Source organism: Staurois parvus, unplaced genomic scaffold (assembly GCF_062004578.1).
Source record: "Staurois parvus isolate SC_StPar_1 unplaced genomic scaffold, SC_StPar_1.0 ptg000634l, whole genome shotgun sequence".
Classification (NCBI taxonomy): domain Eukaryota; kingdom Metazoa; phylum Chordata; class Amphibia; order Anura; family Ranidae; genus Staurois; species Staurois parvus.
In genome coordinates, this window is record NW_028318430.1 from 2,834,430 (window position 1) to 2,860,654 (window position 26,225).

General features: G+C 38.2%; 1 protein-coding gene across 1 annotated transcript in view; it reads right to left on the reverse strand.

Annotated features, from left to right (window-relative positions):
* Nucleotides 1-26,225, reverse strand: part of GABRB3 (gamma-aminobutyric acid type A receptor subunit beta3) — a 218,197-nt gene that overhangs the window by 90,982 nt on the left and 100,990 nt on the right. The gene's annotated exons all lie outside the window — the stretch shown is intronic.

Sequence of the window (26,225 nt, forward strand, 5' to 3'; positions counted from 1 at the left end):
GGTGATTTGTTGTTTTTGTGCCAAACATATCTTTTGGAATTAATGCCAAAAAATTCAACCTTGGTTTCATCAGACCATAGCACATTTTCCCACATGCTTTTGGGAGACTTCAGATGTGATTTTGCAAAATTTAGCCAGGCTTGGATGTTTTTCTTCATAAGAAAAGGCTTCCGTCTTGCCATTCTACCCCATAGCCTAGACATATGAAGAATATGGGAGATTGTTGTCACATGTACTACACAGCCAGTACTTGCCAGATATTCTTATGGCTCCTTTAATGTTGCTGTAGGCCTCTTGGCAGCCTCCCAAACCAGTTTTCTTCTTGTCTTTTCATCAATTTTGGAGGGACGTCCAGTTCTTGGTAATGTCCCTGTTGCGTCATATTTTCTCAACTTGATGATGACTGTCTTCACTGTGTTCCACAGTTTATCTAATGCCTTGCAAATTCTTTTGTACCCTTCTCCTGACTGATACCTTTTAACAGTGAGATCCCTCTGATGCTTTGGAAGCTCTCTACTGAACATGGCTTTTGCTGTAGGATGGGACTAAGAAAATGTCAGGGAAGACCTACTAGAACAGCTGAACTTTATTTGGGGTTAATCAGAGGCACTTAAATAACGGCAGGTGCTTACTGACTCCTATTTAACATGATTTTGAATGTGATTGCTTCATTCCGAACACAGCTACATCCCCAGTTATAAGAGCGTGTGCACACTTATGCAACCGCATTATTTTAGTTTTTTTATCTTTACTTCACCCCCTAAAATATTTCAGTTTGTTTTTCAATTGAGCTGTTTACAGTTTATAGGTCACATTAAAGGTGGAAAAAGTGAAATTATCTATCTTTGTCTCATTTGTTTACATCACAGAAACCTTACATTTTAACAGGGCATGTAGACTTTTTATATCCACTTTGTCCTCTGTTCTCAACTGCATAAGGAGCTCAGAGAGCTAGTGGAGGAGAAACAGCAGCACACTGATTTTCCTAGTGAATGGGGAAATATGGGGGGGGGTGTTGTCAGATGTCTGATCATTGGAGGAGAGTGCACTGAGTTCCCAGAAAAGCTAGAGTACTGACCACACTGTGCTGTCATGCCTAGTGTGGTCAGTTTTTATTAGGAAAGCAGAGGGACTGGCAGGAACACCAGGGATTTCACAAAAAGGAAGCAATACAAAGAACAGGATACTTTATCACACAGGTACATGGTACAGCAGGCTCATATCAGGAATATCAAATTGGTTGACAAGTTCTTTAATATATAAATGAAATACAAAGAACCATATATACAGAACTGCATCAAAACTGCAGCGGAACTGCATGTGGTGTGAACTGTAAGCAAAAATGTATCCAGAATGCATCCAGAGTGCATTTTTATAGTGTGAACTGACCCTAACAGCACACCAGGTGTACACTTTCACTATGTAATATGCACCTCATATAAAGGTCCCAGCACAGGGTACTCCTCTATGTATACCGTAGCTGGGGTTTATTTACTAACGTTGGTTCACTCAGAATCTCGTGCACTTCTGTAGAGAAACCAATCAGCTTTCAGGTTGTATTGCTAAAGCTCAATTGAACAAGCTGAAGTTAGAAGCTGATTGGCTGCCATGCACAGCTGCACCTGATTCTGAGTGAACCAGCTTTAGTAAATAAACCCCACTATGTCTCTTTTACAATAAAAGCTGCTTACCTTCCTGTACACAAACTTCTTTAGAATGTACACTGAGCTGAACATATTGACAGCGGGAACATAGGAGATGCTAAGCCACAGGACAGGTGAGTAAAATACCTTCACCCAGCTGATATTTCCTTCGGGAGTTACATTATATGGATGATACATTGAGTATAAATTGAGTTAATGAGGGTTTAGAATAAAGATATAGATGCACACTGATGTCAATAAATGCACATAAATAATGATATTATTGATTTAAACAAGAGTTATTTACAAATCTGTTCTATCAGGTTTGTGGTTAAATGATTAACCGTCTCCCGCCCACCATATAAGGTAATGATGGGGGCAAGGCGGTTCTCTCGTTCTGGTAGGATGTCATCCCACTCTAACCGCGCGCAGCTCCAGGAGCACGCAGCGTGACAATCAGTGGTGCGCTGTGTCCCTTGGACACAGTGGATCACTGATCAATGGACAGAGCCGAAGATGTTGGCTAGGTCATGTGATCAGCTGTGTCCAATCACAGCTGATCACATGTAAATAGGGAAATGCCGGTTATCTGCTTTTCTCTCCTCACAAGCTGTCACGCTGACAGAGGAGAGTAGTGTCGGTAATTGGCATTCCTCGGAGGGGACATCTACACTGATCATCAGGGTACTGAGGATCAGTGTGCCTTGATGATCAGTGTAGCCCCAGCAGTGCCACCTGTCAGTGCCCATCAATGCCAGCTGTCAGTGCTCATCAATGCAACCTGCCAGTGCCCATCAGTGCCACATCAATGCCACATATCAGTGCCTACCAGTGCACATCAATGCCACATATCAGTGCTCACCTGATCTGCCTTTCAGTGTCACCTATCAGTGCAAGTCAGTGCCACCTATCAGTGCCACCAATCAGTGCCACCTATCAGTGCCAGTCAGTGCTGCCTATCAGTGCCGCCTAACAGTGCCAGTCAGCCTCATTAGCGCACATCAGTGAAGGAGAAAAATCACTTATTTCCAAAATTGTATAACAAAAACTAAGAAAAAACGTTTTTTTTTCAAAATTTTCAGCTGTTTTTCATTTGCTTAGCAAAAAATAAAAAAAACCTAGAGGTGATTAAATGCCAGCAAAAGAAAGCTCTATCTGTCTCAAATTTTTTTTAAAAATTTCAAATGGGTACAGTGTTGCATGACCGCACAATTGTCATTCAAAGTGAGACAGCGCTGAAAGGTGAACACTAGCCTGGGCAGGAAGGGGGTATAAGTGCTCAGTAGGCAAGTGGTTAATAATATAATAATAAGTAGCCCAGATTTCTGAATTAATCTGTATTGGCAAGATGTTAAGTGGATATTTTTAGTTTAATCTTTTGACGAATATCGCTTCATTTAATAGTAGTGTAAGTGATATTGTTAGTTCAACAAATATTCTAGTATGAATCTAGACTAATTATTTACTTTTAATAGCTGCTGAGTGGATTTGCTTTCATGCCGAACATGTGTGTCAATAGGTACCCTTGCCCTTTAAATTAATGGTCAGCAATTAAGGGACATATTTCCAGATGGCTGCATTCCAAACACTGCGCATGTGCAGTATGGAGCATTGGGACATGTGCATTCTAGGTTGTGCATGCACAGTGGGAAGGGAAAGTATTCATCTGCAGATTTTCACTATACCTGGCCCAGCTCTCTCAATCCTGAGCTTTCATTCATACTGTCTCCTATTTGAAAAAGTGCTATTAGGATTTTTTGGTTGTATGTGATGACAGGGTTGCTTTAAGTAGGAAGGCTGGGTGATTGCAGTGACATAGATAGCCAATACAAATCTGTATATGTATTTATGAAGTACTGCATAGTGTAAAAAGCATGGAAACACATGGATGTTATACAAAATATACTTAAAGTGATAGTAAACCCTCAGATTTAGACATGTTTTATGTTTTAGACAGCTGATTTAATCCCTTTCTGAGTATGCAGTTTCTTTATCTTTTAATCCTTGCCTATGCTCCAGTTGAAACTGATGCTATGACCACTGCCCCAGGTTTCCGGGTGGCTCCTTTCCCTTGCTGTATCCTATGGAGCCACCCTTGCATGCAGAGTTAAAGTTGTGTCTCCCTATACTGTGTGCATCAATAGAAAGACACAGCCTCATAGCCTAGGTTGGTAAAGGACTCATCGGTTCCTCCCTGCTCCTCCCCCTCTCTTGTCCAAGCTAACAGACTAAGGCTGGCCATACATTATACAATTATCTTCCAATTTTCTGCCCAATTTCCTTTAGATTTACCTTCAACTGTGTAGTGCAAGGGCCTGCCTAATTGGATACAACTGAAAGTGTTGTTTAGGTTTGTCCTCCTATTATATGGTTTTTGGTAAATCTAAACCAAAAATCTCCAGATAATTGTATAATGTATGGCCAGGCTAACTGCAGACTGTCCACTGCTAACTCTTTCCCGTGAAGACCAGAGGTTCAGGAAAGCAGCACTGAGTCAGCAGGCCCACAATATAGAAAGTTGTAAATTGCAATGCTGGGGTAAGAATGTTAACAAATAGTTTACCAGGGAATGTTTATTTTATTGTACTCAGTGTGTTAAACTAAAAAGTGCTGAGGATTTAATACTACTTTAGGGAAAAAAAAGAAGAAAACATTACAATAATAACTCAAAATGCTTGTTCAGTAAAATTGCCTTGTTTCCTTACAATACCTATATTAAGCTGATACAGCTCTGTAGGGGGAATATACGCAATGCATCTTTATTAGGAAAAATGATGCAATGCCAGATCGCTCATCTGAAATGAAATAGTATTAGTAAAAATCAAGGTGCAGGAGAGCCACAGACACTGCAAAAAAAAGTTGTGCAAAGTTGTATCAAAAGGTGGATATAATGTCCTTAATGTGATAGTAAAGGACCAGATGTTATAGGCTTGTTTAGAATTATTATTATTTATTTTTGCAATATGCAAAGGAAAGAATTACTGAAATATTTTGCCCTCCTATAAAGATGGAAAGATTTGAAATTTGTAGTTCCTGAAATTTTGATCTGAAACATTTTTAGAAATCTGATTTTGATATTTTTGACTAATGCTGTCACATTTAAAAATGCAACTGTCGGCTACTTTGTAATACGTATATTTTAATGCAATCATGTAACCTGCTGAAAACATGAAGTTATTTGTTGTTTCATTGGCTTTTTATTATTTTTCAGTATATGCTAGATAAAAGCTGCAGGATGTAATTGAAAGCATGGTGTTGGCTATCACAATAACAAGAACTTAATTGTCAGGTGTAATTGCTGAGAAACATGCCAAAGCCAATCCCTGTGTCTTCTGCTGCCTGAACTACTCATAGCTAACCGCTGTCTTTATGTGGCAAAGGCTGGGGTTTTGACTATGTTTAGGGTATTTTAACATCGGCAGGGCATCAATGGGGCAAATGTTGCAGGCCCAGCTGCTGTTACTACAAATAGTAAGACTTTCCTATTGCTGACCACATGTTCTATAACCAAAGGGGCCCTCTTCTGTTGGATCACAGTGACATTTTTACCTTTACATTTTATGAAAAAGTGACTCTGTCACCACAGACTAAAGGCAAAAAAGAAGTCCACCTATGCTAACTTTACCAATGGCTAGTGTCATGAAATGCTGCTTCCCAGCTCCCTGGTCCATGAAGGTACTCCAAAAGCCCACTATTTGGGTTGTGGTCCCTTAAAGGTGGACAGTTTAATGGTAATGTTGTGTACTCAGGGGTTCTCGCCATGCAGGGGTAGTCCAGTTGGGGAGGAGAGGACTGAATAGAGACCCAGTATTTCAGAGCTTTGAATAAAAATGGGTGGGAAGAACCTCTAAGCCCTGATTACAGGGACTTTTGTCCTGAAGGGGTTAACCAGTCTGTCCATAAGAGCAAGAGGAATCAATTGGCACCTGGCAGTGAGAGAGTTAGCTGAACACAGGGCAGGGTGAAGTAAGATTGGGATTAAGCCAGGTTTCTGAGTGTGCAAGTTTCCTTTTTGGGGCTCCTGAAGCAGACGGGAAATCCCAAAACCCCAGGGTGGACGTGCACCATTATCTTGTTTTTGCCTTTGAACCTGAGTTATAGAGTTTTTTGTATTATTTTTGATGAGGTAATTTATTTTGTTTTGGACTGTTTGCATATGCCAATAAAGATTGGCACTTTTTACAAGCGGTTGGTGGTAATCCTCAGCTACCATATAACAGTGAATCGAATGGATGCCTCATGCAGTGATTTCTATCATCAGCTTTTGCATCCTGTAGTAATCTTCTAGTTGGTGAGAAATACCACTGCATGCGACGGGAAAACATATCAGTGGTATCACTAGGGTTGGGTGACCTAGTGCAGTAAAACATAGTGTCACCCCCCTCCCCAAACCGTCCCCTGTAAATGCTGCAGTCGGTGCCGCTGTGCTAATCTGTGCGCTGCAAAGTGAAACAAAAAACAAGAAGTGCACCAACCTTGCGCATTACCTCAGTAAAAGAATTTATTAATAAAAGATAGGTACACAAACAGCGAATAAAATCAGGCATGTAGTCCTCAAAGGGACTTCAAAGATAAGAAGCCAGCGCGAATCCCATCATGGGGGTAGACACTCAGTATTTCTGACACGTTTCAAAGGCTATGCCTTCTTCCTCAGACAACCTTGAAATATACTGGTGGAAGCTTGCTCTGGTGTTGGTTCCATCTATTTGCCACTGGTCTGGGCCCTAGAGCGCAGGAGAAATCGCAGCTGGTCTAATCTGTGCGCTGTCATGGATAGGGGTGACACCATATCGCGGTCGGATATCACTTCATACTTGATGGTGTCACCCAGGGCTGCCATTAGAAATCAACATATCAGCCTATCTGGCAGCCCCCTTCCCTCCCGAATTACAAAAACTTCAATTTTTTAAACATATTTTTCTAATTGTTTTTTTTACAATTGTAAAAATAATTTTTCACAATTAGTTTTTTTTAATTTTTTCTATGTACCCCCCTGCACACCATTCCCCAGTGTACTCCCCTGAACACCAGTTCCCCACGGTAACCCCCTGCATAGCAGTTCCCCACTGTGCCCCCTTGCATACCAGTTCCCCACTGTCCCCCCCTCCTTCTGAAGAAGAGCAGCACTGCTGCCTGTCCTATCACTGCAAGATCCCCAGTAGTGTGGGAGGAGGTGGAGGGAGGTGATATCACCACAAGCCAGGACATCTAGGGCTTCAATTGCATCAACCCTACGGTTCCCTATGTCATGCTGCACATCCGGCTATTGGCTTCTCTTTGTCCTGGCTCTCTCCTCTCCTGCTCGGGCTGCACTGCAGGCAAAGACCTGGACAGGGCTTCTGATACAGGGAGGAGAGAAAGGAAAACACTCGAGGGAGAGAAAGGGGTAACAGAGGAACGTGAACAGAGCCCTGCCCACATTATCCGGCAGGGGAGGAAACAGGGGGAACCAGGTGTGGGCAGCACAAGGAGGGGGATTGGTGCAGCAGGATGGTTAGGACAATTACAGAGTGATGCCCTGTGACTCTGTCTCTCCCTGCTGCAGCAGAAAGTGGAAGGGAGAGGGGGAGAAACCGGCTTTCAGCTGCTGGAGGGAGAGACAGAGACACAGGGCATTGCTGTAAATGTCCTCCTGTGCCGCCCCCTATCGGCAGCCCTGGTATCACTGGTGGGTGTCACCCAGGTGCAGTCCGAACCCCCAGCATCCCTATAGCAACGCCACTGAAACATATGCCAAACCCACCCAGGATGGTTGAATACTTGCAATAGCCTGCAAGCAGTGTTTCAAGACATGGGCTGCTGGAAAGGTATGCATAGATGAGCTTTTTGTACCTAACCTTGTGGAACTTCATGTATTTCATTAAAAATGAAATCTAGAGATATATTGCATGTATCCACATACTCTTGGTTAGCGTGACAATTAAAGGTGGTGGACTAAATAAAAGGTGCTTATAAAAATAATTGTTATATACTGTATTTCTATTATTATTGTTTTGTATTTGCATTTTTGCTGACACATTAAAATAATGAGACAGAAGACTTCCAAAAAGGAACATGGATATTACAAAGAGTATTTAAAGTGGTTAAATGAAAACGTCCCGCTTGATGGCTAGCCCCCTACTCCACTGCTAAAATAAGAAAAAAATGCTAGGTTAAAGCAAAAAAAAAAAAGTAGCGTTACAAGAAAAACTTTCCTTACACCTGACTTTTGGCTTACCTAAGTGGGAGTGATGTGACTGGGCTTTCTCTTGGGATTTTGGAAAGGCTGAGAATGCATTTCTACATAGTAAAAGAATGCATTCTAAGAGTTTGTAAACCTGGGAGATGCTAGTTTTTTTTACTTTATTGGATCCTGCATTTTCAAATTAAAGAATCAACACAGTGTGAACTATATAGATAATACTCTCGGAGAAAAGATGTAACATACCTGCAGTTTCTATGTGGTAATCATTGTATTATATGTTTATCTTTTACCTACCAAATAATAGTCTTTTTTTATGGTTATAGAAATATAAACATAAAATCTAAAAAAAACTATCTGTCAATGGCTGTGCCGCACTGTACTGACACTTTCTAAAAACCTGAGTACAGTTTCTGTTAATATGTGAATGCTGACTTCAGCTGCTGGGAGGCTGGGAATCCCATAAGGAACATTCAGCAGATACAGCTGGAGGGAGCATGAACACATCTCCTCAGCAAAGCTAGGAACACTGTCCAGTTTTGTCTTCCTTTTGTCTATGAGGGGAAATGAAAAAGGAGATTTACAGTATTTGTTTTATTGTGACTGAAATATAACCAAAGGCAATATCAACATTAATCTCAGATTGAACATGTGACCTAGATATGGATATTCTAGTAATTACATATTACTTATCAATCAGTTGATGATCTTTGAAACAGTCCTTCACTGACCTCTGTAGCAACAGTCACTATGGAGTAATTCAAAGTAGCAGAGGCATTGAAGCTTCTGAAGTGTGCTCAGCCCCCTGCACTCCCTCCAACAGCACATGTTTTGTGCTTACATTAGAGATTAGAAGGCTGAAAGAATGTCCTACTTTATGCTCAGGTTTTGAATGCTTAGTTGTTCAATTAACCACTTGAATACTGGGAACTTTTACCCCCTTCCTGCCCAGGCCAATTTTCAGCTTTCAGTGCTGTTGCATTTTGAATGACAATTGCACGGTCATGCAACACTGTACCCATATGAAATTTGTATAATTTTTTTTCACACAAATAGAGCTTTCTTTTGGTGATATTTAATCACCACTGTTTTTTTTAATTTTTTGCACTATAAACAAAAAAAGAAAAAAATGTGGAACAAAAAGGTTTTTCTTTGTTTCTATTATACAATTTTACAAACAGATACATTTTCTCATTCAATGATGTGTATTGATGAAGCTGAACGGATGGGCAATGATAGGCAGCACTGATGAGGTGGCATTGATATGCAGCACTGATGGGCACTGATGAGGCAGCACTGGTGGGAATTGATGAAGAGGCACTGATGATGTTGCACTGATATAAAGCACTGATGGGCACTGCTAGGTGGCACTGACTGACAGCACTGACTGACGGCACTGAAGGGCAGCACTGATGGGTTGCACTTTGGGGTGTGCACTGATAATCAGTCACTGATAATCAGTACTGCCAATAACTGGCAAAAGTACACAGCTGATCACATGGTAAAAGGCCGCTGTGATTGGCCTTTCACCTTGTCATGTGATCAGTTGTGTCCGTAGGACACAGCGATCACAGACAGCACCGGGTGCACGCCACTGGGGGTGTGCAGGGGCACATTCTGAAAGGACGCCATATGACGCCTTCCCAAATCTGGACAACAACTCTGTAGCCGTTATTCATTTTAGGATACCAGTTGTGAATGTTAAACAACCATGAAACAATTTTTCAAAAGAATCAGTCCTTCCAATACATTTTCTCTCTCCTTTATGGAAATTAAACTCAGTTATCTCTATTTGGTCGACAAATAGTATCTCTTCACTATTATAAAATTACAGTAAACTGAAAACATCTTTTCTTGTGAAAGTTAGCTCACTATTTTAGATAGCCATCGATTGTACTGCTCACTGGTAAGTTATCCTGTCATTTTCAAAGTATAGCTAACCCCAATCACTAAACTTTCCTATAAACTAAAACATGTTAATGCAATTGATATTATGTTAAATTACAGAAATTATTTTGTAAAAATCTGCAGCTTGCCAATCTACATTAAATCTACATTCATGTACTTTCTGTTCCTGTTCTGGAAATGTAACAAATGTGGAAACTGTCGCTTTTCATTCTTTTGCACATCTCACCCATTATAAATAAGTGTAATATATGGAAACTACAGTATATACTATTTTGGATCAGAATCACCCTTTATTCAATAGGGGGTAATATTTTGATCAGATGAAAAAAGTTTTTAATATTTATTTATAAAAGTTGTGTTTTACACCTAGTGGGTGAGATGTATGTTAATATGAAGAGGGTCAGTTTCCACTCTCTTGCATTTAGAGATACACAGCAATAAATAAAATATAAAGGCCATTTTAAAACATTACAGCTTCCTGTTATGAGGTGATGTCTATGAATTGAGTTTCTAGGTTGTCAGCCTGTCACTTACATGCTTTGTGGTAACTGCAACAGGCAATTGTTTCTATGCAATATTTTAGAAAACAAAATGTCATACAGGTTAGCAGGACTGTCAAGACTGAAAATGGAATTGTGCTCACATATCACTAGGTTGTGACATGTGAGCATTGTTTCATGCAACAATGAAGCCCACCACCAGAGAAGAGGGACAACGTTCACTTGATGTCGGAAATCATAATTAAGAAATTAATGTTTCCACTTTATTAAATGTTTGGTGCAAGGAGGAGTGCAGGAAGGAGGAAGAAAAGAACCTGGGGGTTGTAAGCTGGAGTTGTGTTTTATCTTTCATCTTCTATACAGGTAAATTAGTAATTTTAGATTAAAATGGTGCTTGAGGCTAGTACACATGGATTGAATATTGGCCAGTATCGGTCGCTTCAAAAGAAACCGTCTGACATTCAGTCCATGTGTACAGTAGCTTGTCTGACAGAAGCCAGTCAACAACTGAATGAGCATGCTGGAAAACCACTGACTATGTGTGCTGATCAGTGTGTTCTGGCGGTGTGGTCCCCCCTGTGAGAACACAAGACCTCTCAGTTTTTTTCCCTTCAGCCTGTTTGGTTAAATGAGAGAAAACTGCCTGTGTGTACCAGACAGTAGGGAGATCTTCAAATGGTCTGCTGCAATAGGTATTGTTTAGTACTGTGTACTCACTTTGTTTCCTGAACAGCATGCACATGCAAGAAATTCTTGAGCCATCTATTTCTTTTTCATAGTCTTGGATAATGTAGGAGAAATGTATAATACGTATTAGGTTTTTATTGCTATCTGGGTCCTTGTATAATGCTTCCCCCTTTTCTATACTGGACACAATAAAAGGCATAGGGTAGACCTCCCTAGATAGGTCACAGACAGCAATAAATATCTGAAAGAGCTTCTTATCATGCTCCACTTTATAAAAAAAGTTGTGGTGGGGGGGTTGCTCCCCTTAATTAGATACAGACACTACCCTTTTTGCATCATCCATGAGAAAACTGCTTTGCATGTTTTCTGGGAGAGCCCCTTTGATCAGAAAATTTTGAGGGCCCTGGAACCAGAATTCAAGAACGTTGTACTACAGACAGTTATCATCCACTTTGGGTTGCTGAATGGGCTATTTTGTGGTGAATTTGCACGGATCACATTGATGGTGTCTGGTGGGTGATGTGATCTGTTATTTTAAAGATGCTTTGTGGTGCACCACAAAACACCTTATTCTCCAGAGGGAGACAATGTCCATTGAGGACTGTTGCAAACTGGTCCGCAGCCATGCTCAGAAACTATAACCTTTATGACCTTTAGGGCAGAAGAGGACATCTTAGGATTTCCCCATCCCCCACTCTCTTTTGTGTGTCTTTATCCTATCAATAAAGTTTTGGGCCCATGATTTCTTCCCCCATTCCTTATTCTACTTTCCTATTTTCAAACACACCTGTTGCTTGTTAAAATATTGTTGAAATGTTTTGAAAAGTGTTTGAACAGTTTAGTTGCAGTGCCATGTAGGACCTGCGGGTCAGGGGTGTATTTAGGGACAGCACATCTGACATTGCAACACTAGGTATTTGGGGGTACCTCAAGGGCCACATAATGCTTTTTGGAGCAAGCGGCATCACACATGACTGGGTGCTACGCACACGTTAGGCATCATACCGTGGAGCAAATTTAATTTTTTGTGTAATTCAAACTGCATTGTAATTTAGTCTATTCATGTGTTGCAATACAGGGTGGAATGTAACACAACTAATTTTTTAAATATAAAATAAAGTATATATATATATATATATATATATATATATAAAAAAAAAATTAATTAGAGAGGTACAGTCCTGTTCATTTTCTGCCCTAGTGACCATACAGGAAGTTAAAGCAGAACTATAGGCAATCTTTTTTTCAATTTAGATAGAGTAAGGGAGGTTTATAACCCCAATCAGATTTTTTTTTGCCACCTGTGTCCCATTAAGGAGAAATACCTTCACTTCCTGTCCCATAGCTAAAACAAGAAGTAATAGGAAATCCCTGCAAATTAAGGGAATCCCTTCGGCCCCCCAGGTCACCAGAACTATTGTCCCCCCATTTGGAAGATTTCCCCTCTATTACTTTTCTTGGGAGAGCCCAAAATTTGGGATTTTGTTTTTAATCTCACTTTCAATAATGGTAAACTGGACAAATAGAGAAGGTGAATCTTCCTAATGGGGACACAAACAGTAATAAACACCTAATCAGTGTTCGAATCCATCTCCTCTCTGTCTAAAACTAAAAAAAGTTTTGTCTTTAGTTATACTTTATACTCTCTCCAACAGACACATGGACATCAATAAATACCTGGAAGAGGTTATTAACATTCTCTACTTTACAAAAAATTTGTTTTTGTTACTCTCTGTGTCTCCAATAGATAGATGCTGCTCATTTTCTGCCCTGGTGACCATACAGGAAGTTAAGGGAACACTCTCCAACAGACACACAGGCAGTAATAAAAAGCCATAAGAGGTCCTTATTCTTTCAGACTCCAACAATGTTTTGGCTAGAGAACTATTTCAAAGTTTCAAATATTTACAATTATTTTTATTATTATCATTTTATTATATAGTTAATACAATTTTGTAATAAAAATAAGATTGGTAAATGCCGTTTTGAAAAGATGTGATACAAACTCTGCTGTGATACTAATGTAGTTTAACCACTTGCCGACCACAGATAGCCAAATGAGGTGCTCCCAGAACGCGCCCAGCAGTGCTATCTATCAGTGCCTCCAGTCAGTGCCCAGCAGTGCTGCTTATCAGTGCCCATCATCGGTGCCAGCTCATCAGTGCCACCTATCAGTGCCGCCTATCCGTGCCACCTCATCAGTGCCACCTATCAGTGCCCATCAGTGCTGCCTATCAGTGCAGCCTCATCAACGCACATCAGTGAAGGAGAAAAATTACCTGTTTGCAAAATTTTATAATAGAAACAAAGCAAAACATTTTTTTTTTATTTTTTTCTCTATTTTTGTTTATAGTGCAAAAAATAAAACACTCAGCGGCGAGTAAATAACACCAAAAGAAAAAAATTATAACAATTTCATATGAGTACAATGTTGCATGACCGCGCAATTGTCATTCAAAGTGCGGCAGCGCTGAAAGCAATTGGCCTTGTAAGGAAGGGGGTATAACTACCTGGTAGGCAAGTGCAGATATATAGATTTTAAGTGTTTTTTTAAATCACCAAGTACTTTTTATATAGATTTGTGGCAGATTGCCAAATGGTTGTCTAATTTATTGATTTATGTGACCTAATTAGACCCAGTAAAGTGTGATGTACTGGTAAATATAAAATCTCAGACAACAATGAAAATGAACAATGGCAATTGATTTTTTTCCAGTCAGAACCACAGAATTATGAAGTATCACAAATGGAAAGAATGAAGTCTGAAAAGCTCTTAACATACAGTAACTCTAAGTGCAATATGGATTCCAAAAAAAATATATTAATATTTAATGTGGTATGAAGAATCCATTATTACTGCTCATTTGTTCATAGATGTAGATTGGCAAACCTAGTGAACAGCAGCCTTTATACAAGCAACTGTGGTTAAAGAGTTTTAGACATTAGATGGCGATTGAATGTTCCAAATGGTCATTTGTATTACCGTATGTTTTATTAACATGCTTAACATGCACACTGATTGCCAAATCATATATGTTAATATCTATAGAGGAGAGCATATGGATAGAATCCTTAGCATCTTCCTCATCCCTGGATTGCTTCACCTTTACTAGCTAATGGATCTGATGGATTGTGATGAATGAATTTAACCCTATCTCTGTAATTAGACAAAACATATCTTGAGGCTTCATAGTAAAAGCCTTTGTGTGCGAGCCATTCACTGTTTTGTTTACTTGTTTATTTAAGTATGACTGTATAAACTGTGATACATTTATGCAATATGGCTTTGTCCTACTGATTTTAAAATGATAGTTTCTAACACTTACTGAAAATATCTAAGGCCCTATTCACAACTGAGCTTTTTGTTAGCTCAAAACTTGCAGCTTCAAAATTCTAATGAGGGAAAAACATACATTTTTCTCTATGGTGCAGTGTTAATTTTGGTGACAAAAATATTTTCGACTAAATTAACACTATTTTAGTTGACTAAAATATGACTAAAACAATTAAGATTACTAAAATATAACTAAAATGGCATTTTAGTCAAAATACCACGAATAAAACTTAAATCGAAATTTGCCGTTAAAATTAACACTGGTTATATATCACAATGGCTAAAATTTGTGTCTGTAGTGCATGCTCAAACCTTAATACCATAATTAATAACATACTGTTAGATTTTTACTCCAGGAGTTTGGAGATTCTAGAGAAACGCCTAAATAATGAATTACAATTTAACTAAACCAATTGGAGTTTAGTTGGCTAAAATTATTTAAGTCGACCAAAATGTACTGGAGATTTAATCGACTAAAACGTAAGAGATTTTAATCAACTAAAATGCACTGGTGACTTTAGTCGACAAAAACTAACACAATTCAGATGATTAAAATACGACTAAATCTAAAATGGCATTTTAGTCAAAAAACAATAACTAAAACTAAATCGAAATTTGACATCAAAATTAACACTGCTATGGTGTTGATTCACCACTCCAACACATGTGAAGCCACATGCCTGGAGCTCAAAAATGTTTTGTAGCTACTTTTGTAGTTCAATTCAGGCAGATTGGTGTGTTTTTTAAGCAGCTGAAAGCAGAAAAACATATCAACAAATGATGTAACAGATGACAGTTTTTCTCTATTGACTAATACAAAAACGCCAAGCTCCATACCGCTTAGAAAATTCTGTACAAAAATGCTCAAAAAACATGAATACTATTGATAGACAAAACACTTTAAAAAATGCAACTCTTAGGATGCAGCCTCAGTGTCCTAAGAAATGTCTGAGCATTCAGGGCCAGACAACTCCAAAAAATATAATTGACCTCTCATCCTTCCGAGCTGGTTATAGTTTCCAGGCAACAACCTTCAACCTTTCAGACCCATAAACCTCATAAACCAAAATTTAAAGGTTCCAGTTTGACAATACAAACATTGCTTAGTGAACAACCTTACTGTAAAAGATCATTAAGTTGCTGGAAACTACACCAACTCTAGTACTAATGGTGAAAATGCACAACAATCCCTTCACAGGGCTTCTTATCTATACCTCCATTTTGTATTCCTCACAGCTTAGAATGAAGCAAAAGAAACAAGACTGACAGCATAAAGTAATATGTAAATTTATTTAGATAAAAGCATTTAAAGGTACACAATATATAGTGCTCTGACAACATTAAGTAATGAGTTCAATAATAAAACCCATGCACCTGCAACAGTGGACTAGTTCCTTTTTATGAGATGACATGAGCATGTCCCACCCATTCAACCAGTATCACCATAAACAACTTCATCTGGAATGGAGTACATGCAAATGTCATCCTGCCCACTTATGTTATGCTATGCTCTATTGTATACTCCCTTGAGTTTTGATATTAACCCTATGCTTACATTACGGCATCAAGTTTAACCCATTCTATGCACTAGATGTCATACTCCAACACCCAGATTCCAGCAATATATGGATTCCATGAAGCCTTCTCTAAGTGCAGGCATGTAGACAGGAAGTAGCTGCAAAAAAGCTATAGCTATCAGTAGCACTTTGATCCAACAAAGTATTTAATATTAAAAAAAAATTAAAAATAAACAAAAATGTATTAAAAAAAAGTTTCAATAGTTTATTAGTTTATAAAATATTTCTTTAACAAACTAATGTCACTCAGGGTGGTTTATATACTTACTGTTGCATATAAAAGTGCTACCTAAGAGCAACAAGTGCTGGGGTATATATATATATATATATATATACACACACACTTATTTATTTTATATATATATATAATATCCATATATATGTATATCCAGCCTCACTGAAGTGGGTCTTATTCTGTAAGCCCACATATATGTGTACCAGTGTTTGTGCTGGGAGTGCATTGCACAGCGTGCTCCCAGCACAGAGATGGGGCTCTCACCAAGCCCCTGGTCTCGTAATATTGCTTGGGAACCGGGACTCACAGTTCTTGATTACCTGATCACTGTAATAGCCTCTGATTAGCTATCACAGTGATCAATCACTGTGCAGTCCACCCATGTGTGTTTTTTTCTCTCTACAGAATGGAGAGAAAGATACATTGTATCTTGCTCTCCTTGACAAGGGAAAAAGATGTACACAAACAAAAGTGTGTAAAAAAGTAATAATAATACAAATTTAAATGTCAGCACATGTGGTAGTGAGCCCTTGTAGTTAGTCAACTTGGGGTTCCCCAGGGCGCGGAGTCTAAGCCCCAGCCTGCTTCTTCACCAGAGCCCCTGATGGTGGGGATGGACTTGCAGCAAGCTGGGACCAGGTCGTGTCCTCGGGTATGCTCAGCTGAGGATGAGTAGACCATTCTCTTGCTGATTGCTTCAGTCTCTCTAAGGAATAAATAATGATTTGGTGGAGGGTTTATTTCTATTTTGTTCTTCAGTCTAAAATATGTTATTTGCAACACATTTCTTGAATTACTTATTTTTACATATATTACATATTTCATTTTAAAGATAACTTAGGCTAAGTTCAGACATACGTAGTATGAATTCTGTCAGTTTTCCAGTGCAACTTAGTTAGCAGGTGCAGTGCGATTCACCTGCAGGTCAGCCTAAATACCAATGCATTTTTCATGCGATTTCTAAACAGCTGTGATTCATTCTTTCTCTCTCTCCCCTGTAACACAGTCTAAACCTCTGTCCTCTGTAACACAGACTAAACTTGTCAAAAATGCATTTGAATTGTATTGTATCTGAACAGATAGTGCACTTTCAATTCAAGTCTACAGAGCTTAAAAATGTATTGCACCTCTCCAAACATGCACACAACCTTTTTTTCAAGTCGCACTGCTGCTGAACTGCATATATGCGAATGCTCTCCATAGGAAAGCATTTTATTTCAAGTCACGTGAATCACTGCAGTACAAAACACATATGCTCTGTGCTGAGCTGCCAGTATTCGGCCAGAATGTCAGTGGCACTCTTTGTCCATCTAATATCTTGGATACCATAATATTTATGCTTTCCATAATTAAATGCAGTTAGAAATAGCACCATGATGTATTACCCTAAAGCAGGGACACACATTTATCTTTAGCTCTCAGAGCTCAAAATGTCCCATGAATGATAAAAACAAAGTACAACCTGTGTATACAGTATATAATTACGTGAAATGTATGACTAAACTTTGTTTCAAGAATGTCTAACCCAACATTGCAGCAATTATTTGCTGTGTAATAAAAAAAGTCTCTATTAATTCCATATAGTGAAACCTGTCTTCTTTTTTCATAACATTATGTAGTGAAGATCACTCCAAAATGAAATTGTTGTGTTGCCCACACCTATGCTCTCATGGGTGACTCATCAGAGGTGGATGACCTTTGTGTTAAATAAAGGTCTGAAGTGCTTTTCTCCTTAGTAATCCTGCTCTGCTCCATCTTCTCCACTATCAGATAATCTTATCAGCAGTGTGATAAAAGAAAATAGAATAAAAAGGCTTCAGATAAACAACGCTTTATTAAAAGCCAGAAAACATTGCACTCACATGTATCTGCGCTACTCTTAGCACTAGCCTATACAGCTTAATCACAAATAATCCAACTGCCACTGCTTGCACTCACTTTTAGGGGCCTCTCAGGTTCCTTTACCTTTGTTATAGCCGAACCCAATGGTTCCCACCAGTGCTTCCTTGCAACTGAACAGAGTGGAAAGATGGAGTGTGCCTTAGCTCCTCCCATAACAAAAGGCACTTTACACCTTTCTTAAAACATAAGTTATTCACCTCTGGTGAGACACCCATAACAGCACCATAATGGGGTAACATAACGTTTTCCTTTTTCAGCAATCTTCAATGTATAGTGTTATAAAAAAAAGAAGATAGGACTCCGACTAAGACATTGAAAGACACTTTTTTTTCTGTTTTATACACATTTATTTATTAATTACACAGTATATAACCGTTGCAATATTGGGTTAGAATTTCGTAAAACTATGCCTTTCACATATTTGTATTTTGGTATATACAGGTGGCTCTTTATTGTTTGTTTTTTTTGTCATTCATAGAGCATGCTGAGCTCTGAGAGCTAAAAATAAAAGTAGGTCTCTGCTTTAAAGTGTTACTAAACCCACAACAATAAAATCAGTCTGTATATGCAGTAAAGCATGCTTGTTATACTCACTGTGCAACCTAAGGGGTTAATCATCTGCATTGTGTACAAATGCCATTTTATCCTAATTTATCTGCCTCTCCTCTTGTTCAAATTTCCACCTGAGAAGACAGACTGAACCCGCAGCCACATACACATGCTCAGTTTATTTTGTATTGCTAGAGAGGTTTTTTTTACTTGCAAGAGTGCATGTGATCAGCACAGGGCCAATCAGCACTGTCCAGAGAGAGGGTTAAGGGTTTTGTATCCTCCTACAGCAGAAAGAAAACTCCTCCTACAAGCTTTAACCAGTGCTCTGCTGAAGTCACAAGACTGCTCTAACTGCTGATGAGAAAAGGTATTTAGCAGTTTATATTTACTAAAATAATTGCACTTCCATGTTCTGTGTACTGTGGGAGACCAGATATAGTGTATGCAGGGTCCGGGGTTTAGTAACACTTTAAGTAAATATATTGGTGTGTTATTTCTAAATATATTTTGTTATGCATAGATAGCATACGTGTTATGTTATTCAGGATATAGAATTGCCAAACACAGTTGTTGCAATGCTGGGTTATAGTTTCCTGAAACTATATACTGTGTGTGTGTGTTTTATTATTACATTTCAAATAGTGGTATTTTGGTATACACAGTTTACACTTATTTTAGTTTATGTATTTATTTATTTTACATTGTTGTTTGGGTGCTTTCATGCAATTTATTTAAGCAGCACTTTTCATTTTGCAAAACACTTTTTATTTACTTTATAGTCTTTATACTGTATATGTCCCATAGTTGTATCTGCTCGGCAGACAGGAAGTCAAAAGAAATCTCTCAAAGTGATGGGATATGTTATCTTGTATGTCCTTCACTGGTCAATTGTCCAAAGTGGAAGAATGACTCTGACCTCTGATGACAGCTTTTGTGATAATTTGGATTTCTCATCGATTTCTCTCCCCATGATAATGGTCAAATGAAGATGGTAAATCTCTCTAGCAGAGATGCACATACAGTAAAAATATTTAAATGCATTTTTTCCAGTTTCATAGGTATTGTGCACAAGTGTTCTGCTGTTGCAGGTCCATTGAGAAATACACAATTTTGCAAATGGAAAAATATATTAATACATTTTGTTTACTTGGTAAAATGTAGATGAAAGTGGCTTGAATATTTCACACTTGTGATCTTATCTCTAATTTGGCAGAGAGCTACTAGTAATCTTTTTTTTTCTGAGTGGAAATAAAACTACATCAGTTGGCTACAGATGGCCCAGACACAGTTATTTATTGGAGGACACAGATCTGGCCCACATGGTGCCTGAATGAAATAGAATTCAGCTGACTGCCAGAAAATAGCTCATCTCCTTACCTGGCCTTTTTGGCTCTGATTTATTTATCCTGCAAATTATCTTCTTGTTCATACGTTTTATTGACTTTTTCAAAATAAAGAGGGTTACAATGATATCAATGGTTGACAAAAGATGACAAGATGTGATAAATATCACAAATTCTCAAACATGAAAACAGGTCGGGTAAATACAAAGCATAAATATGTAAAAGTACTATTGCTCTGCACTAGCAAGTGGAGAACATGCATTTAGAATAATCATAAGGGTAGTAGGGCGGCCTGTAATAATATTGAGGCAAAGAAAAAGAAGAAATAAAAAAAAGGAAGCTTGGGAAAGGGGGATCTATCCTGAGGGTAAATCTGTGAATACCATCATGAGAGTAACAGCAATCCAAAGGCAGGTATTGGGTGATCTAGGGTCTTCAGATGGCCTAAAAGTGTTTGACTGTATCCAGGAATTTCACCTGACGTTTTTCATAGATAAGAGTGGTGTTAATTCTGGACTTGGTTTCACCTATGGACAATGTGGGAGTTAATCATACTTTGGTTATCATTTGTTTCACAGCTGTGAGTATGCGTAACAGCAACGTAAGTGTTTTTACTGATAACTGGTGGTTTGAGGTTGAGAAGAGCACACTGAGCTGCAAAAGGCACAGGAGTGTCAAGGAGGTCTGAGAACATTTGGTAGATGTCTGTGCAGAGGCATTTGGCCACAGGACATGTCCACCACACGTGGATGAAAGTGCCAACTTGTCCGCAGTTATAAAAGCAGGACGATGAACATCAAGGGTTTTATACAGCCATAAAGCTCTTTTAGTCCTACTTCTCTGGGGATCACATGAGTACACTTTGTTCTGCACTCCCCTAACCTGTTTCAGCCGTCAGTGGGCTCTAGCTGCTCCATGCGCTGGATCAATCCTCATCCCCAGATTCCTTAACAGTAGCTGGCTCAGCCTCTCAGCGAGCCAGTCCTGCCCCTTCCACAGCCCAGTGCTCCAGAAAGCACTGAAGGGGCAGAGCAGAAAGCTTGTGACTCTGCAGATCCCTCTTTCTGAATTTTATGGAGCTGGATGACAATGCCAATAGAAGTTGCTTATTTGTTGCTTATTCAATAAAAATTGCTTTCCCTTTCTTCCTCCACAGCTAGGTTTCATTCAAGCAAACAGTAAATTTGACCTTATAATGCATCATTACAGTTAAGAAATTACTTTTCTGTTGTAAATTATCAATGAGAGCGTGCATTCAATTAACATGGGCAATCTCTTTGCTTAAGATTATACAGAAATACATTTCTGTCCTTAATGATGTTGAGTGATATCACTACTCATTTAATTCTTGCAACATCTGCTCTTTGGAAATGTAAGCAGCTGTTTCTAATTATTACCTTTCAGTGCTTTCCTTGGCAGGGGAGTGCCAAAACAGAAAAATGGAGATGTGCTATACAGAGTAAGTCATATGGCCTAATGTCTTTGTATGTGTGACATAATAACTTAACAATACTTTGCATATAGCCATGGCTAGTGGCAATAAAATATCAACACAGTTGTGCACATTAAAGCTCTACCTGCTTACATAAATACATGTACATATTACATATATAACTCATATACTTTGCAACTAAAGAAGAATGAATTGAAATGAAAAGAATGGCAATTTGACCTAAACTACTCTGATTTGCAAATATAGCAAGGTGAGGTCCCATTTTTAAAAAATGATTACACACATGAATCTGTAGATTATTATAAGAAGCATGGGTAACTGTTTTTTTTATGATGAAATGGAATGCAACCTCAAGTTGTCCTTATTTTCATAAAATGAACTGCATTTAGGGCAAATATCTAGTGGACTTCTAATTCCCTAATAAAACAACGTTTAGACTTCAACCTGGAACTCTTAAAAATATATTATAATGTGAATTTTATTTAAAAAGTTTCATGTAAAGCTTCACCAAAATATTAGCATTTACTTAGGCTCATGAAGAAAACTGGATGGATTTCAGTTAAATAATATATTTTTTCTCCAAAATATTAAAGCCCAATCCCCACCACCATCTTTTTTTAGTTGTACAGTGCTTAGCAACTAGTTGCCTTGAGGTAATTTCAGGTCTGATTTATTCTAGTTTATTAGAGGCATTACGTCCAGTTTCACTGGATAATCCAGCCACAGCTTCCAGCCCCTTGTTGACACCAGCACTGTGTGTATGCCCATGGTTAAACTGTGTCTGTGCATTTATGTGAATAGCTGAAGATAGACAAAAGAGATGTGACACCAGCACTAGTTGGTGTCTATCATACATGTAGCAGTGATGTAGGTAAGAATTGGAAGTACAAGGGTTGATTTACTGATAGGCAAATTGAAAAAAGAGTTCTTAAGCTGTTTGAAAAAATCAAACTAGAAATTATTACAAGGCAGATGTAACTCTAGCTAATAAGCACTGTAAATCTAACTTTAATTCTTGTTTTTTTAAGTTGTTTGGGATGAGATATGAGCCACGTAATCTTAGCTCCTTGACCTCAAAGTTTCTTGTGGCAGTAAGGATGGGGCAAATGTTCTTTGCACCTCTTTATAGAAAAAACAATTTGTAATTTTTCTAGAATATAAACTGTATCAGTAAATTTAGGCTATTGCAAACTCCTTTATTTTTTATCAAAATAAAAGGTTTATACACATTTTAATTTAATCAGATGCAGTAAAGATCAACTAGAATACAGTATCCAGTAATCAATGCATGTCAGGAAGGTGTTAATTGCTCACCATGTCAGCAGAGAAAAAAGAGGGCAGTGAGGAATTAGATAAAAATATACTTCCCCCCTAGATCCTTATAATTATCTTTTATGACCATTTGTAGCCATGTAATTGTCTTTAAAATTGTCTGTAATGTTCAAACAGGAAATTAACATAACATTCCATTATTACATAAGTACCACCTTAAAGCACATGTAAACCCAAAGCTTTCCTTTTTTAGTTTTGTGTTCTGTTTGCAGATTTTATTTAACAATCTGTCTGTTAAATCTGTTGACAGCAAGAAAGGAAGTGAGCGAAACTTTCCCTAATGAAGCCCTGGATATCAGTAAAAACCTGAGAAGTGTTCTAAACCTACCCCACTCTTATCGAAAAAAAAAATCCCTTGACCTTAATTTTAACTCAGATACTAGTGTTATGTGGATAGGAAGTAAAATAATGAAAGACAATCTGAATTTTCTGTATGCACTTATGTTCTACTGAGCTTACCTTGAGCTACATTGTGGACAAAATGATTACAACTAGGTGTGTGTGACTGTCTGAAGTCAAATTTCTTCATACATAGAGGCTATAGTAGTACTTATAGAGCAATGCATAAATTTGAACTTTAGGAATTCAGCTACTTTCTAAAATCTGATGACTTAATATGGGTTGTGTATGCCACCTCACTGATTTATCTCATAAATTTACTTCTGATAGTGTGCTGAGCACCAGGAGTACATTTATCACTACACTCCCAAAGTTCTAATAGGAGGAACACTGCCTGCTCATGCACCAGCAGCTCTGCCAGCCCCTCCTCTCCGCTCTCCATTTACAGAAGGCTTTGAGGGTTATTTGCTAAAACTTGAGAGTGCAAAATCTGGTGCATCTCTGCATAGAAACCAGCTTCCAGGTTTTATCGTAATAGCTTAATTGAACACAATGAAGTTAGAAGCTGATTGGCTGCCATGCACAGCTACACTGGACTTTGCACTCTCAAGTTTTAGTAAATAACTCTCTTTGTATTTTGTGGAATTTTTTGGATGGCTTCTGTGATTGGACAGGGGGAGGGGAAGGAAGGGCAGTGTGGCTGCATATGGCTCTGCAGCTGAGACCAGAAGATTCAGCATTGGAGCACTGGAAGCCTAATGATAGCTATGCTCCCGAAGCTCAGTAAAAATTTAAAATTGTAAATAAAGAGATAAGTCCACAAAATGACGAGTACTTCGTTGGAGTTAACCCCTAATAATTAATTACATTTTATAAAGTGCTATTACTACTTCTCTGTCAGCAAATGCTAGTTTTTTGTCATATGCACTTGCTTGATAACTTTATGTCCTTTTCCTGGAACAAGTCAGTAAAATAAGAATGTCTAATTTCACTCTGATTTAACATATACATACTGGTTCCAGCTCAGTGGCTCAGGCCTTATTGAACCCAGCTAGTCAGTGTATTAGCCAGACAGCTAATATATGCAAAAGCTAAGAAAAGAATGACTTTAAAATTCCTGCAACATGTAAAAATAATGGAAAAGGAATTAAAGACATAAAAAGGTTAAGACACATGACAAAAGAGTAAACAAAGGCAATAATTGAAAGAAAGTGAAAAATGCATATTACTATATTTGGTGTGTTCATCATATTTACAAAAGAGGAGGTAAGTTGTCCTGGGATTTAAGAGCTGTGCAGTTTAAAAATGTCTTTGTTACGAAATAAGAAAAGTAGAAACACAACTTAATTCTTGGTTGCTAATACAATCAAAACCATTTTTTTGCAATATAATAACACTATAGCACACAAAGATAAACCAAGTCCTAATTACATGTGCTGCATTTGCCTGGATTACTAATTGGAGAGTTACAATGTTAAAGCAATTATGTTTTTAAAGTGGTCTTTTACTGTGCCAAACATGTCAAAACAAAAACACAAAATACATTTAATTGCTTCACAATTGTGTATTTACAGATTATGCCCCATAGTACTAGCTGACTTTATTCAGATGCAAGCTCATCAAACACAATGCAGTCCCAAAGGAGAGTGAAATATTACAGTAACAATTGCAATCTCTTCATAAGTTAACAGGGAATAGATTTTGTAATTAGTAAACAAAGGCCAAACATCTATTCAGGGGCTTTGGGTTGATGAGAGTTTTATGCTGAGGTCTGTGTTTGCTTTATAAAGTGCTTATATGGTTCCATCATTTTAGCTCTCATTGCAATGCAGGATCACTCTTTAAATATGGCTTAGTGGAAGTTACATACCACTCCTTGTATAGTGATAGTACAGTATACTACATTTACTTAAGCTGTAATATATCTGCACTCACAACTATAGCATTTCTTCACTATGTACTGGAACTATCATAGCAAATATGCAAGAGTTTAAGCACGTTTTAGCTGTGATCTGTCAAGATAAGTGGTGAAAACATGGGAAATCAGAAATGGCAATTACTCATAGTCATATGGCTAAAGAAGGAATGTCCTTGCAGCAGGGAAAACGCATATAAGCTTAGATCTCAGATAACATTACCATCTAGGGTAAATTGCTACAATCATTAAAAAACCACAGCAGCAACAAAAGCTAACAAAAAATGTATTTTTTCTTTTAAATAGCTGTTTTCTCTCTATACCACAATTACTGTTACCAGGATAACACTTGTGCTTGTCACATCTAACTTGAGCAGATTGTTTGGGATTTTAAAGGTTTCAGGATGGCACAGGTTTTCACATTCCAAGGGGAGGTGGGTATGACAAATGTCCTCCCCAAACAGTATATTGGGCTTATATTGTAAAGCGCTGAGCAAACTGTTGGCGCTATATAAATCCTGTATTATAATAATAATAAATCTGTAGGTAAATATGAGAACCTGAACCTTTGCTAAGTGGAAGGGAAGAGTGGGTTTGATAAAAAAGTTGGTAGTTCTTCCACCCAAGACAGGGTCTCAGGGAAATTAAACAGGTATTGAATCAAAGTAATAGGAAGCAGAGCAACTACTGCAACCAGAATAAAACATTAATCATACATATATAGATGTGCAATAGTATGGAAATACTACAAGCCTATATAAGAAAAGGTGAATATAGTACATTCATCTAATGTATATACAGATAATATCAGCAAAAGTCCCAACACTAGTCCTTGTTGAATTGTGCACATATACCTGGGAATATATAGTTATTAATAAAAATACCTCCAGATGAATGATGCCACAAAGTTCAGTTGCAGGGGCCACTGAGGATGATCATGATGCAGCATATGTCCTTGTGTTGGAGACCAGAAAAAAGATCAGCGGTGATAGTGAGATCTCCAACTGTTGTCTAACCAGCTTGGAATGCAGCTTCTCACTAGCAGAAACTGTGGTGTGACACTGGAACTCAGAGTCAGTCTTTCTACTGTGTGTCTTAATCCCTAATAGTTTCTAAACCATCATGCAACTGGACCTCTCACTATCAAGTGGCTGTTGAATGCACAACCTGGATCTAGCTAATGCTGGTTATTGAGCCCTGAGCTAAAACTAACCATAGAATCCCAGACATGAAGGGAAAGGGATAACTAAAATAACAAGAGCTGCAGATAAACTCTGTTGCAATCAATAGGTTCACCTTCTAATGTACAGCAAGGTGACCACTA